Raw genomic sequence first — 19,208 nt, forward strand, 5'->3', positions numbered from 1 at the left:
GTATTGTCATGCCCTAATTGATTTGTGGGATGATGTAATCCATGAGAAGCCTGAGGAGGAACCTTTGGCTGAGGAAGAAAATCCCAAAGAAGAACCCGAGGATGATTTAGAGAATGATCGTGAGCCGAGCCACAGGTTGAGATGGACATAGAGTCCGGACCTGAGGCGGAAGACTCCTCCGAAGATGAAGCTCCACCAAAGAAGATCTGTAGAACTTATAGGGATTAGATTTAAATCCTTGTAATAGCTTCCCTTGTGTCAAGAAATAAAATACTATCTTCTTTGCTTTAGTATTCGAAGAATGAAACTAATAAGAACCATATGTTTTATCTAAAGGAATTGGCCCGCGCAAACCAAAACTTGATAAGAGACCTCCTCCGAGCGGTTCAAGACCTAGGCAGGCAAGACCCGAACCAAGCTCAACCCCTACCACTAGCTCCTAATGTTCCAAACCATGTTTCAGTGGTCAAACAGTTTCGAAGGCACAAGCCCCCTACCTTCAATGGAGCAGCTAATCCACTTGCAGTCGAGGAGTGGCTTCGCAAGTTGGAGCGTATATTTCGATTGATAGGGTGCACAGACGCTCAGAAAGTCTAGTGTGCTGAGTTCATGTTCTCCGGTGATGCAAGTCACTGGTGGGACTCAATGTCAAGGACAAGGACCCCTGAGCAACAAGTAGAATTGACTTGGGAGCAATTCAAAGGGGAAGTAATGGACAAGTACTTTCCCCAGTCTTTGAGGGATCACAAAGAAAGTGAATTCCTCCAACTCAAGCAAAAGACTATGTCCCTAACTGAGTATGAGAGGAAGTTTGATCAACTTTCAAGGTATGCTCCACATCTGGTGGATACGGAAGATAAGAAGGTACGAAGGTTTGAACAAGGGTTGAACTCGAATATAAGCATGATACTTATGTCCCATCGCTTCACCACATACCGTGAAATGCTAGAAAGAGCTCATGCTATTTGGTACCAGAAGACTAGCACCGAACAACATGGTCAACTGTTCAATCAACCGGACAATGGTAACATGGAAAAAAGGAAATGGAATTGCCAGGACAAGGGAAAAGGCAAGTGGCAGAACAAGAAAGCTAATGGCGGAGCCAATGCCTGCAAAAGCATTGTGTCGGTTATTGCACCTTGTTCTGAGTGTGGAAGGATACATCGTGGCGAGTGCTTACAAGGGAAAATGTCTGCTTCCGATGTGGCAAGCCAGGACATATCATTAGGGATTGTGCCACACATACCCAGAAGAAGGATGATAACAGCGACCAGAACCAGAAAGGGAAAGCACGAGTTTTTGCATTGACTCAACATGATGCAGAGGAAAACTCTAATGTCATAGCAGGTACTCTATTGATAGGCAATACGCCTGCTTATGTATTGTTTGATTCAGGAGCTGCACACTCCTTTGCTTCAACAACTTTTATGGCTAAATCTAGTATTACCTGTGATAAGTCGAAAGGTACATTAGAAGTTAGTATTCCTTCGGGCAACCCTTTGAATACTGATAGAATAGTCAAGTCAGTAAGTATCGAAGTTGAGGAAAAACCAATGGAAGCGAACCTATACATGATAAAAATGAAGGATTTTGATGTAATACTAGGCATGGATTGGTTAGGTTGTAATTACGCCACCATCCGATGTAAGGAAATGGAAGTATCATTTCAGAAACCAGGAGAGGAACCATTTTCATTCCTTGGAATGAAGACAAAACCCCTTATTCGACTAGTATCGGCTTTACAAGCTGAGAAGATGTTGAGAAAAGAAACATGTCAAGGATATCTAGTAAGTATCTCAGGAGGGAAACAAGAAACAATAAGGGTTGAAGATGTACCAGTAGTACGGGAATTCGTAGATGTGTTTCCAGAAGATCTATCTGGTATTCCACCCGATAGACAAGTGGAATTCATCATAGACCTAATTCCTGGGGCGGCACCAGTATCTAAGGCCCCATACCGAATGGCCCCAAAAGAACTACAAGAATTAAAGAAGCTGTGGCAAAAACTCCTAGATATGGGCTTCATACGACCAAGCGTATCTCCATGGGGTACGCCAGTGTTGTTTGTAAAGAAGAAAGATGGAAGCATGAGAATGTGCATCGATTATAGGGAGATAAATCGATTAACCATCAAGAATAAATACCCACTCCCGAGGATCGAGGATCTGTTAGATCAACTGAAAGGAGCTAAGGTATTTTCCAAGATCGACTTACAATTGGGATACCATCAACTGAAAGTAGAGACAAAGGATATACCTAAGACAGCTTTTAGAACTCGATATGGACACTACGAGTTTACGGTGATGCCGTTTGGGCTAACCAATGCACCTGCAGTGTTCATGGACCTGATGAATCGAGTGTTTCATCAATACTTGGATCAATTTGTCATAGTCTTCATCGATGACATTCTGATATCTTTCAAGAGTAAGGAGCATCATGAAGAGCACTTGAGAATAGCCTTAGAGGTATTACGCAAGGAGAAGCTGTATGCCAAATTCAAGAAGTACGAGTTTTGGCTTGAACGAGTTGGATTTCTTGGACATGTAGTTACTGCCCAAGGGATTGAAGTAGATCCAGCAAAAGTAGAAGCAATAACCAACTGGAAAGCACCAACAAATGCTGGCGAAGTACGGAGTTTTCTAGGATTGGCTGGATATTATAGGAGATTCATAGAAGGATTCTCCAAAATAGTTGGACCAATGACGCGGCTTACAAGGAAGGGAGTAAAATTCCAATGGACGAAAAATGCAAACAAAGTTTCCAAGAACTTAAGCAGAAGTTGATATCAGTACCTGTATTAACAATACCTGAAGGTACGGAAGGGTTTGTTACAGCGACTCATCCAAGCGAGGATTGGGATGTGTACTAATGCAGAATGGAAAAATGAGAGCCTATGCTTCAAGACAATTGAAGAAACATGAGCAGAACTACTCGACACATGATTTAGAACTTGCAGCGGTCGTACACGCTTTGAAGATATGGCGACACTACTTGTATGGATGGAAGTATGATATCTACACACATCACAAAAGTCTCAAGTATTTCTTCACACAGAAGGAATTGAATATGCGACAAAGACGATGGTTGGAATTGGTGAACGATTACGACTGCACTATTCACTACCATCCGGGTAAGGCTAATGTTGTGGCCGACGCTCTAAGTAGAAAATCGATGGGACAATTGACGTCACTACCCACCTCTCAGGTGGAGTTAGTCAAGGACTTGAAAAAGTTGCAGATCGAAGTGGTTACCACACTAGGACAAGTCCCTGCTCGTCTAGCAACTTTAATAATTCGACCTACTCTTAGAGATCGAATTATAGAGGCACAAAATAAAGACTCATTTTTACAGAAGATTAAGAATGAAGTTGGTACCGATAAGAAAAAGGACTTTGGAATAGCTGAGGATCAAGCACTGATATTTAGAGGAAGAATTTGCGTGCCTAAGGATGAAGCCTTAAGAAACGAGATATTAAAAGAAGCTCATTCCACCCAGTACACCACACATCCTGGTGGTACGAAAATGTATCGAGATCTTCGAGATACATTTTGGTGGAGAAATATGAAAAGAAGTATAGGGCTATACGTGCAGAAGTACATGGTATGTCAACAGGTTAAGGCAGAACACCAAAAACCAACTGGATTGTTAAATCCAATAGATATACCTGAATAGAAATGGAAAAATATCACGATGGACTTTGTGGTTGGATTCCCGAAGTCAGCAAGAGGAAATAATACTATATGGATAGTAGTGGATTGACTAACGAAGTCGGCTCATTTTCTTCCAGTGAAAATGACATTCAGTTTAGACCAATTGGCACAGTTGTACATTAAAAAGGTTGTGAGATTACACGGTGTACTTGTATCCATTGTGTCTGACAGAGACCCAAGGTTCACGTCCAAATTTTGGAAAAGTCTACAAAGAGCTATGGGAACGAAGCTGAACTTTTGTACTTCATATCACCCTCAGTCCGATGGTCAGTCTGAAAGTACCATCCAAACTTTAGAAGACATGCTAAGAACATGTGTTTTGGATCTAGGAGGTAATTGGGAGTCATACTTACCTCTAATAGAGTTCGCTTATAATAACAGTTTCCAAGCAACTATTGGAATGGCACCATACGAAGCTCTCTATGGTAGAAGATGTAGATCCCCTGTTCATTGGGATGAAGTCGGAGAGAAGAGAGTTTTAGGACAAAAAATAGTTGAAAGGACGGTCGAGGTAATCGATAAGATCCATACAAGAATAAAGGCAGCACAAGATCGATAAAAGAGCTATGTAAATACAAGGAGGAAGGATTTAGAATTCCAAGTTAGGGATAAAGTGTTTCTGAAAGTAGCACCGATGAAAGGTGTACTTAGATTTGGAAAGAAAGGCAAGCTACGACCTCGGTATATCGGACCTTTCAAGATACTTGATAGAGTCGAAAATCTGGCTTACCGACTAGCTTTGCCACCTGAATTATCGGCAGTGCACAATGTGTTCCATATATCGATGATAAAGAAGTATGTACATGATCCTAATCATGTAGTGAGTTATCAAACTTTGGAGGTACAGAAAGATTTGTCGTACGAGGAACTACCGATTAAGATATTGGATCGAAAAGTGCATAAAGAGATTCAGCTGGTTAAGATACAATGGAATCATCACGGCATAGAAGAAGCCACTGGGGAAAAAGAAGAAGAAGCAAAAGACAAGTATCCAACACTATTCGCCCAATCAGAAGGTAAATTCCGAGGACGAAATTTTAATTAAGGTGTGGGGGATGTAGAACCTCAAATAATTCTAGACACCTTAGTGGCACTAAGACATGAATATTGGATTACTAAAGTATACTTCAGATTTTTAGTCTCATTTGAGACCCATTTTCAACATAGGAAACATTCGATTTGGAAAGTGATATCTAAATAAAAGTTGTAACTCTTTGAGTTAGCTTTCCAACGCACTTTGATTACCTCGATCGGATATCGGGAAAAGAAGTTATGATAAAAACACTGAAGGCTATGCAGTGTCAACCGAACTACAACCAGTCGACCGAAACTGCCTGAAATGAAAATTCTCATTTTTCTCTAGAATTTAAGTATTTATTTTCATTATTTTCTCAAAGGGCCACCCACGTTTTTGACAATAAAAACCTCACTAAATTGAAGTATTTAACCTCAAACTTAAATGGCACCCATGTTTTCTCTCTTAAATGAAATTTGACCCTTCATTTACTTTAAGTTACGGGATATTTCCCTATAAATAGAGACCTCATTTTACTCATTTTTCTCACACCAAAAGCAAGAGCTTTTAAATACTAAAGAAAGAGTTTCCAAGAGAGAAAAAGAGAGGGAGGAAAATTATTTTTCCTAGAAGTTTAAGAAGTATTTACAAGCATCAATTCTCAACGGTTTTCAAACATCCAAGAAGTACATTTCTTTCAACGTCCAAGTTTCATCGAAGTTTTCAATCCAAGTTTTCAAAGTTTTAAAAGCATCAATCAAGGTAGGTAGGGGTGCAATGTGTTTAATCGTGTTAAGTTATAAGTTTCGGTTCATGCTAATATTTGTATGTCAAATGGTACTCCGGTACGGCATATCCCTCTATGTTAATGGTTGTATATCAAATGGTACTCCGGTACGGCATACCCCTCTATGTTGAAGAAATGTTCGTATGTCAAATGGTGCCTTCGGGTACGGCATATCCCTTCATGTCAAATGGTGCCTCCAGGTACGGCATGTATGAAAAGTTATAAAGTTAATGTTTTGAAATGTATAGCTTGATCACGAATGCACCTATGACACCTATGAGTTTTTCAACTCACGGGTTTAATCACATCTCTACAGTTGAAGGAATTCTACATCGGGCACGGATGGAGGAGAAGATGGAGAGTGATGCAACAAGCTCATGGAAATCCGATGAATAAGTGATTTGGATTTATTTTTATGAAATGTTTTCCGAGGTTATTTCTTTAAAGTTTTGAATAACGCAGAATGCGAGAACAAGTTATGTTTTTTTCAAATAAATTACATTTTGTTGTTTGAAAAATGATTCAGTGTTTTTGTTTAAAGTATTTGAAGTATTGTTATTTAAATTATTATCTGAAGATGTAAGCTTCCGCTAAAACGTATACACTTGTTACTAAACCACCGATTAAGCTAAGTAAAGTAAGTAGCGTTCCGGTCCACTAGGGGTCGGAGCGTTACAACATTTTGTTAATTAAACGGGACTTCGATAATTAGTTATTTTCATGGAGATGAAATATTAGAACTAGATACAAGTGATCTTATTTAAAGTTATACTTAGAGGGTGAAATATTCTAAGGACATTTATTGTGATGACATTAGTAAAAGAATGTTATTCGGTCTTAGTATGAAACCATCGCTATATAAAAGGGAGTTGACTAGAGAATAGTTCAAATCATGACATAAGATAAAGTTTTGAAGAGTATAAAAATAGTATTTTGAACTTCAAATTGGGGAATAGCTGAATTTTTCTAAGATTTGATAAAATGAAAAGTTGAGAATTTCATATATCGGTCTTTGAGATATTATTTGGAACTTGGGTCAAATTGGTTAATGATGAGTTTACAATGAGGTTATCTGATATTTAATAATGTGTGGTATATTTCTAAGGCTTGGTAAGTAGATATCAGATTTAATTTACGCTATAAAATTGCTAGTGAAGTTAAAGAGAGCTTAGCCAGATAAGATGCCTAGATATGAAAGAATGAAGTTATGTATAGTTAAAGGTTGCTAGAAAAATTATTCATTATGTATGCTCTATACCTTTTATCTTCGAATCCCAATTGAATGAATTTCGATGATGAAATTCTTTTAAGGAAGTAAGATTGTTACACCCCATTTCATACTAGTCAAAAGTCAATATTATTTATTCAAAGTCAAAGGTTCGATTGGTCAAAGCCAAGGTCAATTAGGGACTTAGATGAAATTAAATCATTTTATTGGGATTTATTTTACAATTGACAATAATTGAAGGTTTAAGATGGATAAAATATAATTTTGGGGATCTAATTATATAGTATTGAATGATAAGGATTAAATAATATATTATGTGAGAGTTAGAGGACTTAAATGCAATTATTGGCATGAGTGGATCACAAGTGGCAAATGCTTAATTATTTACTCAATTTTCTCATTTTATACACACACACACACACCGGCTGAAAACAGGAGAAGGAAGCTGAAAAAATTGAGAAAGAAAGAAAAGAGAAAGGAAAGAGAGAAAGAAGAAAAGAAAGAAAGGAAAAAGGAAAAGGAAAAAAAAGGTAGGGTTGGCTATTCCAATTTCATCTTCAATTTGACAAATTTCTTGGTATGTTTTATGCTTAATTTTTTTAGGGTTGCAATTTATTGGTTTAATTTCCAGATTGAAGGAAAGGATATGTTTGCAAGCCAATATTTTGAATTGAAAAGGCTACTTATACTAAGGTATGAAATACCAATTTTGGAAAAAAATCTTGAATTTTTATTTGGGTTTTTGAATGAATATAGTTATCACGAATAATTGTAGAGATGAAATACTCATTTGAAGGCATGAATTTATGGAGCAAGATGGAAAATTAAATTGATTAAATTATAATTATTAGTTTTACTAGTTTGGAAGAAGGAATTATTTTTATGTTTGGAGTGAAGATTATTTTGATGAATTAGATTTTAATGAAAGGACTAGAAGGTAGAATTAGTTCCAAATATGAAGGAAATTAAAGAATATATCCAAGTGTCGAGAAGTCGTGTATTTCGTAGTTAAAAGTTAAGAATACTTGGTAGGGTGGTTGTTAAATTGGTTATCTTATATCATATTTTAGGAGATGACGAGAAGATTGAAATCATGACCTGTCCATAACTTGGTGAGTAGATATAAAAACTTATTTTTCAGAAATTAATATTTATTAAATTTATGTTATATTAGAAAATTTATTATTTCATACAGTTAATTTAACAACATGATTTTTAGAATAAAGTGGATTTATAATCAGTTATTTTTAAAGTTAATTTCAGTTCAGTAAAATCATTTTCTTAGCATGTTACATTCTTATTAAATAGTTCAGCATATTTAGAATTATTTTTTAAAAACCACCAGAAACTACCCAGGTGATTTTACCCCAATCTGCACTGGTGTGAATTTTTTTCCATAGTGTATGACTAGTTATAGTGATTTTACCCGCTCTGCACTATTGTGAATGTGTTTCCATAGTGTATGACCAAATTATCAGATTATCGAAGGTCTTTGGGATCCACTCTCGTACACATATAGGCTTTGGGCCGTGTACTAGGGTGATTAGTCTTTATGGCAGCTCTGTGTACGTATGACCAGATTATTAGAATATCATATTTGAGTGGCTTTGCCTTTTACATCGAGATTACTATGTAAATGAGTAAGGCTATTCATTGGGTACCTTTTTGGTATGATTTTTCAGTATTTCTACAGCTTATTAGATTTCAAATTATAGAATTCAGTTAATTCAGTTTCCAGAATAAAGCTTTCAGCTTATAGTATTGATTAGTAGCAATATTTCATAGATTTTCACGGATGTCATAATATTTATATTCTTTATATTTTATAGCTACTTATCTAGAATAAAGAACAAAGAATTTTATGATGTATTCATATTTGATTGTAAAAAGTGTTACCAAATTTCAGAATTTCTTAAAATTTCAATAGAGCAAGAATTTTCAGAAAATATGTATAAATGATAAAAGTATACTTAATTGCAAATCATCCACTCACTGAGTTACAAGTTCATGTTTTGCCATCCTTTTTCTGAGCAGATAGTAGCAGAGTTGAGTAGTCTTGGAGCCTGTCAATTCACCTAATTGAGCCACACATCAATAGTTGTATAGCCTACTTTATCAGATTATTATTTGATATCTTTAGTACGTTTGGGGACCTTTGGTTGTAGAGTAAAGTTATTATCGATTTGCTAGTATTCTATTTGAATAGTTTGGATTTTGAGGGGCTGGTGTACTTTGTTTTATATTATATTTATTGATTTGAGGAAAATTGGTAATTGTTCGGGTGATTTAAGTTCATATTTTAGGGCAAATTTTGTCAAAATTGAATTAAAAATATTTTTCAGTCAAGCAAGTCAAGTTGCCTTGATGATGGGTCCGACGTTTAGCTGGTATCTACCATCAGCGCACGACACGTGTCAGATCTACTAGGATGATTCAGACGAGTCATGTCACTTCCAATGTTTATAAACAAATTTGAGCATAATCTAAAATTAAGGGGAGACAACACGTACAAAGCCCATAGCTGCGTTTTCTCAAGGTTTCTATTCTCATAAAAATAAATAATCAATACTAAGAGCAAATCGATAAAAAAAAAAAAAAAAAAAAAAAAAAAAAAAAAAAAAAAAAAAAAAAAAAAAAAAAAAAAAAAAAAAAAAAAAAAAAAAAAAAAAAAAAAAAAAAACAGGGATAATTCAAGTACCTTAAAGCTTATGCATCAGCTTTGATATCAATTTTCTCTATTTCTTTGGAATTCGTGGTTTTCAGCTTTTTCGTGTATGAAGTAATTTCCTAAAGTAAGTGAAGAGGACTTCTTAGGCAATCCATCATCAAAATTTTTATCTCAACAAGTAAATCACCATCAATATCAATGCCTAACTTGGCAGCTTTCAACTGAGGATTCATATGGACGCCAATCTCTTCATAAGCTGGAAAAGAGTTCTGAATTTTTTCAGGCATCTTCATTGCCAGAGATTCACACACTTTTCGGATATTTCTTTCCATCGCTGTCTCAATAAGATTGATACAGCTGAAGATTTGACACCCCCATTGTCACTTCTACCTTGTTAGCCACTTAGCTTTTCAAACAATCTACTCGAAACGCAAATTCTTTGATATAATTTAATGCACAATCTGATAATTAGATCCAAGCACCAAATATCTAAGCATGCATACCAACTCAAGCTTCAAATTCAAACATTATCAGACCTCACAAATATCCAAATTCCGCTTTTAAAAATCCAGATGAGCAAAAATAACACTAGTTACAGGCTTCCAGCAACAAATATTCTAATAACGAACAAAATTATGAAATAGTGATAGTAAAGAAATTTTTATGCATTGCTAAAAGCATAAATAAAGAATCCTGATACTCCAGAAATAATCTTGACATGTAATTAGAGTGTTCGTCATGCATAAGTTTGCGTCAAGCTTCCTCCCGTGAGACCTCCAACATCCTGGCCTTTAACTCCTTGCGTTGCCGTCTCACAATTCCTTAATCTCTCAGCCTCTTTCTCCGCCAACTCCCTCTCTTGCAATGCCATCTCCCTACTACTACTTTTCCCTAAACCCAACTTCTCCTCCAGCATCCATCTGTTCCTCTTAACATCAGCACATCATCCGCACCATGAACAGGAATATTCCTATGAATGTTCTCTAATAAGTGGATTTTGTACACTTATTTATGCCAGTAAATTGAAGTATTTGTTAATAACTTGAATGAGTTATAGCTTAATTGTGTTTGTTACGTTGAAGTCAATACAAATTGGTAAAATTGGGAGAAATGAACGAAAAAAGGGCAAAAATGAAAGAAATTCAAAGTTTAGGGACCAAAAATGTAAACATTCAATAGTTTGGATCACCTATAATCAATTAGATGCAATTTGAAGTCAGAGGAGTGTAATATAGTTGAAGTATTTTCTCAGATAACTTTCAACAAAAGAAGTTATGCTCCGGATTTCTAGTCTCAAATTGAGACCCATTTTTTGGGTAGCAAATGTTCGAATTAGAAATATTGTACTCCTAGAAGAATTATATTCCTTTGAGTTATCTTTTCAACAAATGTTGAATCATCTCAACTGGATTTTGGAAAAGAGGGTTAGGACCAAAATACCAAAAACTGTTAAGGGACGACACTAAGCAAAACGGCATGCTCGCGTGGGACAATTCTAGCGTGTACTCAAACATCAAAAATTTGACCCGAGAACCATTTGAATCAATGGCGTGCGCACGATGGTTTTGCATGTGCGCGGGCGAGGTTTTTTCAGTAGACGAAACAGTAGTTTTGATTCGCAATGCAAATCTTTTTGGGACTCAAATTGGACTCGATTTTGACATATTTTCTGATTCTTATAAATAGAGAACATGGGTTACACATTGGGAAAAAAAACCCTCTCTCTTACCTCTTCATACACAATAATATCATCAAATTCATTAAGGACGAACGGTCAATTACTATAATTTGAGAAAAGAGATTAAGCACTAGCAAGAATTAAAGGTCACTTACATTAAGAAATTGAAGAATTCAATTTTTGACTTGAAGATCAATATTTTTTGTATTCTTTAATGATCCGGATTATATTTTTTCATTATTCTTCTTATAATTTATATGTTAATATACTAGGCTAGATCCACTTTTGATTGGATGAAAATAAACCTTATTTGTTATTTATTTCTAATTTAAGACCATAGTTATCAGACTCGACCCATTCATCGACCCAAAAAAAATCATTGGATCACCGGGTCGTGGTTCAACCGATGGGTCATTGCTAGATCGTAATTTTAATTAAAAAATACTTTTTAGAATGAAGGACAACAATCTTCCTAAATATAAAATATATATGTATTAGTTCACAATTGTAACAAAAGTTCAGGTGTTGCCACAATGGTTATGGATGTGATATTTTACTTCAAATGTCAAGGTTGAATCTCTGCCTTTGCATATTGAAGAAAAATTTTGCACCTGACTTTGTCATAAACCGGTTCAAGGTTCATCTAAATCCATCCAACTCGATCATGATATTGGGCAGTTCAATCGATCTTTGGCCGATTCACTTGCTAAATGTACCAATCATAGCAACCGGATCGGATCACAATCCCATTTGCCGATTTTCGGGTTGGAGCAGTCGGTTCGGTTCGATTTTAATAACTGTGTTCAAGACCATTAGTTCAGTTTTATTCTTGTATTTCTTGATTAATTTTGAAGTTAATAACCCAAATGGTCACTGAACTTTACAAAAAGTTTTCACTGGGTCACTGAACTTTAAAAATCATCCAAGTCGTCACTGAAATTTGCAAAAAGTTTCCACTAGATTACTAAACTTTAAAAATCATCACATTCATTACTAAACTTTGCAAAAAATTTCCCAGGGAATTAATAATTCATGACCTTGTGGAAATTTTTTGCAAAGTTCAGTGGCCCATTGGAAATCATTTGTAAAGTTTAGTGATAAATGTGGTGATTTTTAAAGTTCAGTGACCCCGTGTAAACTATTTCAAAGTTCAATAATGATTTTGGTGATTTTTAAAGTTCAATAATCCGATGAAAACTTTTTGTAAAGTTCCGTGACCATTTGGGTTATTAACCCATTAATTGTGTGTATCCATTGCATTATTTAATTAATGGGACACAAGTTAGAGAATTAGTTTCTTGTTGTAGTGTTGGGAGACTACAATAAGTTTAGAATGCGGTAAAATTAACATATGTGTAATAGATGATAGGAATAACATTTATCACGTGTGCAATCGTATAGATAATCTAAAATTTAATGCGTTTTAACCATTTGAATTCTGTCTGGAAATTTATTCATGTCGTGGTTAGGATATAATTAGTTTGTTTTGGAAAAAAGTTAAATATATTAGCTTTATCGATTGTCATGATCGCATGAATGGAACTAGATTACAAATCAAGGATTGGAATAGATAGCTATAGGTGAATTCTAGATCCAATACAATAGTCCATAATTTAATAAAAACCAAATTTTATTGCTTTGTTAGATTAATTTAGCAAAAAAATTAAAATTAAAATCTCTCTTTTGTTTCATATAATTCAAATTCCATACATAACTAATAAACTTAAATTGAAGTTATGATACTCTCAACTCACTCTATTACTTGTTAACGATCATGTACGCTCTGAGATTTTACCGAACATTCTCCACTATTTTCTTAGACTTTACGCACTTTAATAGAAAATTCTAGATGGGGATCATGTTCCCATCGCAAATCTTTCGAAGGGAATCCACAGTGGGCATTGAGGCCTTGATTAAAGAAGTAATTGTGCCTAAAGATCGATACCCCATTTCATTTTGAAGCCATTTCAAGATTTTCTCTGATTGGGCCGTCGAGTTCTGCAATGTAATACACCTCGAAGGCCAAAAAATTAAAAGGAAAGGAAAAAAAAAAAAAAGATCCTTTGTAGGATTTATGTAATAGGAAAAAATGTCTTAATATTCATCGGTCTTGACTTTAAAATCGTAATTCTTAAATGAAATAAAGACAAATTTTTACAATAGTAAAAGGGGCAGTTTCGAATCGAAAAATCAATAGATTGTGTAGTTTGGCTGGCGAAGGGAATAATTAAAGTTCAAATTCATTGAGAAATTTATCCCTGCATTAAATGGGAAATGCTCTAAAAAAATCATTTGAATGGACCAAATATATCAAAAGAAAAAAGAAGGGATTTTTAATTCTGTCCTAAAAAATGTAAAAAGGAAGAGTTTATATGTATATATACGTGTTCATGTATATCTCATAGCGTATTATAAAAGTTGCATCTTAGAGTGTACAGCAGAATGAGTGGTTAAAAGACAAATTTTTTTATGGACAATTGACAAAAATGCCTTTAAAGTTATGGGTCTTTTGAAAAATCACAAGAAAAGTTTTTTTGAAGTAAAAGATACTGTGTAAATTTTAAAAGTGACATCACCTTTTTAAAACAATGTCATTTTTAAAAGTTTAGTATCACTTTTTTATTAAAATGTTATATAAAATGTCTCTTTTATTAAAAGTGATGTTTCTCACTAGAAAAAGTGATAAAAAAAAAAATTCAAAATGACGATTGAAAAAAGTGACAAACACTAAAAATAAGTGATAAAAATTCAAAACAAATGACAATTATTACAAAAAGTGACAAAAATTCAAAAAAAGTGATAGAAATTTAAAAAAAAAATGATGAATTCAAAAAGTGATACAAATTTTAAAAAAGGTTACACAGACTCAAAAAAATGACAAGAAATTAAAAAAAAAATGACAAACACTTAAAAAGTAACCCAAAAAAAAAAAAAACTGACACAAATTCAAAAATATGACAAACACTCAAAAAGTGACGAAACTAAAAAAGTGTCAAACACTCGTTGAATAATTAAAACAATGTTGTCGTCAATGTAAGTTATAGTATTTCATGAGAAGCACATCAAACAAATTAATAGAACCTCAATCAAAATTTCTAGTCAACCACTTCCAATAATTAAAACCATAGAACTTCGGATCACCAAATGAAAAACCTCGATGAGTTCCCAATATAAGTTACAACAAATCATTGTCCAAAACATTCAATCATCAATTTCTTGAACCCATACATAAGGATTAAACACTTCCATATAAAAAATCTATTGTGTATATGCTAAAACGCAAATAAATTTCAAGATTCATAGACCCTTTGTACCTTTCTCTACCAAGTCACATAAACAAATACACACCTTAATATTGAACAGAGAAAGGCTTACTTGGGCTTATTTTCTTGAACCCACTTCTACTTCCTGGATAGTAAACCAATGGTGAAAAGGTGACAAAAAATGAACTCTCCCTTACTCTCTTTTTTCGTTGAAAACTTACCCCAGGTGGCCAACTTTATCCACTTGCAATTTATTGATCAAATTTGTACAAACTAAAGTCAATTTGGACAACTTCTTCCTGCGTGTGTTTGTAAACCGTGTGTTTAGAGTATACCAAAATGTTAAGTGGTGATTAAGATGATTATTCGCCTAAAAAATATAGGGGGAGAAGATGGAGGACGATTGAGAGGGGGAGATTGGCGACAGCAGGGACAGCATCAAGTGGTGGTGGAGTATCCCTCGTGTTTTCCTCTTCTTTTCAATTGAATGTCATGCCAAAGAGCTCGCAGCACGGTGTTCGATCGGTTGTACAGATGGCTGATCCTTCATCTGTATTGGATTGTGCAGGGGATGAGGTGGTGGGCAAATGATTTTAGCTTGGGGGTGGTTTGGGAGTTCAGAGCGTATTAAATACTTGATTAAGTGTATTAATTAATTAATAGGGTGTTAATTTGCCCATTTTTTATTCCTTTAGCAAATAGCTTGTTTCGTGTTGGTATATGTAATTCATCGCCAGATTGATTTCTCTTCATTGTCCATTGATCTGTTTTAATAATGCTGTTCATCTTTCTTAGAGTCCATTTAGATTTAAGTTTAGTTTTTCGCCCCTTTGCAATGGATGTTTGTTTTCTTTTCTCGCTTGAGGAATCTTTCTGTTTTTCTTTAAATAAGAAAACGTTGGGATGCTATATGAAAAAAGTAGCAAAGCTTGATGTTGAATTGACAGTTGAAGAGCGCAAATTTTGTCAGTTGGGTATAAGAATGTGATTGAAATTCAAAGGATTCCATGGAGGATTTGCAAAAGGAATTTGCAAACGAGAGAATAAACAGGAGCGTACATCAATACATCGATTCGTATGCAGTTCTTTTTTTTTCGTTATATCACTACTTCAAAACCGTTCATGGGCCTTGGGAATGAAAGAAGAAGATAATATAATCAATAAATCACTCCTTGTATAATATTTTCGAGTTTTCTCTTGCCTTGCAATGCTTTTATATACACAATTTTAACAACAAATGAATTTTACAAATGCTTACAATTATCATTAGCTTAATAATATTCACGCTATTAGATCTAAAAAGATACGAAAAGTTATAAAAAACTTATGTTGAGAGACAAGGGCGACTGTGAATGCTCGAATATAAATACGTCGCCTGACACATGTTGAATACTAGTATATTGTATATAAAAATGACTAAAATCGAACTTTTAAATTTATTAAGCTAAAAAGTTCAATATTTTCGAATTTCGTCAAAATGACTCAAATATAAATAGATTTTGCAATTCTACCAATCCTTTTATTCATAAAGATAATTATCTAAGAATTAGATCAATTCTACAAAACCATTAAAGTTGATGAGAGAACCTTAGTTCAAGGAAAGCTTTTTTTTTTTTTTTAAATAAAAAATAACAATGAAATGAGGCTTTTTATTTTATGGTAAATAGGCAGGAAGCAAACATGGAAACCAACCTGAACAAAAGAAGTGGCAATTCTATCCGATCAAATCTCAACAGCTCTTTCTGATTATAAAGCCGTTAATCATAATCCCCCATCACATTGGCCGTTTGTATCAATCAAGAAATCCCCAATTGAATCAATCTCTCGCTTTCATTACACAGGACACTCTCGGGTCGCGCTCGCAACCAGCAATCGATCTGAATCCGCTTTGGCTCTCTCTTTCTAATATTAAATTCAATTTCTTGGTTATTATTCGCTTTAATTCTGATTTTGGTTGTTAAATCTAACGCTTTTTGCAGGCTTCATTTTTCTTTTTTTGTTTGCAGGAAATTCTGTTTCTCGCTCTCTCTATCTCTTAGTTTCATATATCTTTTGTTGTTTGTGTATTTATTTTTGTGCTAACGGTAATGAAAACTCGAAGTGTTCATTCATCTGCATCTTCGAACAACACTCAGTCGCAAAGCCCGCTTCTGGAACCGCTCCTTCAAAGACGGAGTTCGCGGGAGAATGTAAGTTGTTGTTTTACTGTGTTTAATATTCTAGTATAGGGCAGATATATCTATGTTAAGAAGAAACTTATTAGAACTGGGAGAAAGAGAGAGAAAAATTAATTTGAAATTGGTCATGTTTTTCCAAGAACACACTTCAGTCAATTTCATTCATTGATTTTCGATTTAATTATACAAATTGGGTGGATTTTATTTGTTTTACAACGGGGGGTTTTTGATAAGATTGTTTTGAAATTATCTCTTTGATAAGTGGAAAGAAAATAATTATCTTAAAATCGAGTATATATTTTTCCAATTCTGATTCCAAGTTCCACGCTATCTCATCTACAATTATTCGTTTATGTTTTTCAATTTTATTCGACACATTAGGTAGTTTTTATTTGATTTACAATTTGTGTTTTGAATATGATTTATAAACTTAGGGTTTTCAAGTAGTCCGATAAGTTTAAATTGAACTTGACATCTGAAATCATGTTTTTCTTCTGGGGTTTAAATTGGATTTTAGAATTTGTTTAATTTATGTTAATTTTAGGCGAACATAACTGTGTATCTTAATACGATGCTTTTGTTTTATGCAGTTGGATCGATTCATACCGAACAGATCAGCGATGAACTTCGACAGCGCTCGTTACATGCTTGCAGAAGCATGGAAAGGTAAGGAAAATCCTGCGATGGTCTCTCCATCCAGAGAGGCATACAGAAAACAGCTTGCTGAAGCCTTGAATATGAATAGGACGAGGATTTTTGCTTTCAAGAACAAACCACCTGCCCGCAAAGAGACAATTTCGAATGAGTTTGCATCAGCTACTCATGAGGCCAAACCGTCAAAACCCCGGCGGCATATTCCCCAGGTTAATGTTGTTTATATTGTTTCATGGAATTTTATCCAATTGGAAGGGAGAGTTTTTTTTACCATGAATGTTTCCTTAAAAAATATAAATCAACTCAATTCAATTCGTATATTTATGCAGACTTCCGAGAGGACTTTAGATGCTCCTGATATTGTGGATGATTACTATTTGAACCTATTAGATTGGGGCAGCAGCAACATTCTCTCCATTGCTCTTGGAAATACCGTGTATATGTGGGATGCATCTAATGGTGCTACATCAGAACTTGTCACAATTGATGAAGAAAATGGCCCTGTTACCGGTGTCAAATGGGCTCCCGATGGACGGCACATTGCTGTTGGCCTGAACAACTCGGAGGTTCAGATATGGGATTCGACAGCAGCTAGACAGGTGCTTATCCTCTAATATTTTCTTAATATTTATGAAGGATTGGACTCTAACTCAAATCTAGCTAGGTACCTCTATACAATTGATTTGACGTGGATAGAGGTCTATTTTGTCCAATCCAGTTGATCAACTGTAAACCTACAATTCGTTTAAAAAGTCATAGTGCTTATTTTCATGTACTTCCAATGCAGCTGAGAACTTTGAGAGGCATTCATGGGTCACGAGTTGGTGCTTTGGACTGGAACAATCACATTTTGACTACTGGTGGCATGGATGGTCAGATCATTAACAATGATGTTAGAGTGAGGGCACACATTGTTGAAACTTATAGAGGACATACTCAAGAAGTTTGTGGACTTAAATGGTCAGCCTCGGGTTCACAGCTAGCAAGTGGTGGAAATGATGATCTACTCCACATATGGGACAGTTCCATGGCTTCATCTAATTCTCCAACACAGTGGCTGCACAGGCTCGAGGAACATACTGCTGCTGTCAAAGCTCTTGCCTGGTGTCCTTTCCAGGGTAATTTACTGGCCTCTGGTGGAGGTGGAAGTGACCAGCGCATAAAATTCTGGAACACGCACTCTGGTGTGTGCTTGAACTCGGTTGACACTAGCTCACAAATTTGTGCTTTATTGTGGAGTAACAATGAGCGTGAAATGCTTAGCTCTCACGGGTTTACAGAAAATCAGCTCACTCTCTGGAAATACCCCTCCATGGTGAAAATAGCTGAGCTCACTGGGCATACATCAAGAGTTCTTTTTATGGTTCAGGTACCGAGTTGTATCTTATTCGAAGAGTAATGTAATGCCACCATCTTTTAACATCTTAAATCTGATCCTTTTCTTGTGGTCTTTGATTTAGAGCCCGGATGGATGCACAGTTGCATCAGCAGCAGGAGATGAAACTCTGAGGTTTTGGAATGTTTTTCGGATGCCTAAAGTGGCAAAACCTGCATCCAAGACAAATTCCGAGCCATTTGGTCACTGGAACATTCGATGATTGTTGGCATGAGAAAGCAAAGCAGATTCTTTACTGCATGAAATTCTAAGATCGAAGAAAACAAAAATGATTAACAAGTCCATAGGTACAAATTTTTGACAATGTCCTTTATTGTATTCATTCCACTATATTTTTTAAGCTAATTATTTTCTATAATTTCCATTTTCTGACAGGGGGTTTCTACTGACAATTGGGTTTCTGCAATTCCACCCCGACAGTGCCTTTTTTTCTAATGCCTTCGTATTTTCTCATGCGAAGTTCAGTTACACTGCGTATTGTCTTTTAAGCTACACATGTCCATAGGTACAAATTATTGACAATACGACTGAAAATCAACTTCTGGAAAGACAGGTCTCCTTTCTCTGTTAAGCAGTCTTTTTTATCATGTTTTTCATTGTTTGTCCTTGCATGACTCCTTTTGTCATTTGGC

The 19,208-nt window shown here is 35.1% G+C and overlaps 1 long non-coding RNA gene and 2 pseudogenes across 1 annotated transcript; 2 read left to right on the forward strand and 1 right to left on the reverse strand.

Annotated features, from left to right (window-relative positions):
- LOC111368365 overlaps window positions 1-10,324 on the reverse strand; it is a 99,006-nt pseudogene extending 88,682 nt beyond the window's left edge.
- On the forward strand, window positions 7,265-8,945 carry LOC111368845. The gene is made up of 2 exons (XR_002698058.1): window positions 7,265-7,852; window positions 8,775-8,945. It is a non-coding gene; the product is annotated as an uncharacterized LOC111368845 (long non-coding RNA).
- A 5,682-nt stretch (window positions 10,325-16,006) lies between the features above and the next one.
- LOC111368846 lies at window positions 16,007-18,839 on the forward strand (annotated as a pseudogene).
- The last annotated feature ends 369 nt before the right edge of the window (window positions 18,840-19,208 follow it).

Source organism: Olea europaea, chromosome 19 (assembly GCF_002742605.1).
Source record: "Olea europaea var. sylvestris chromosome 19, O_europaea_v1, whole genome shotgun sequence".
Classification (NCBI taxonomy): Eukaryota; Viridiplantae; Streptophyta; class Magnoliopsida; order Lamiales; family Oleaceae; genus Olea; species Olea europaea.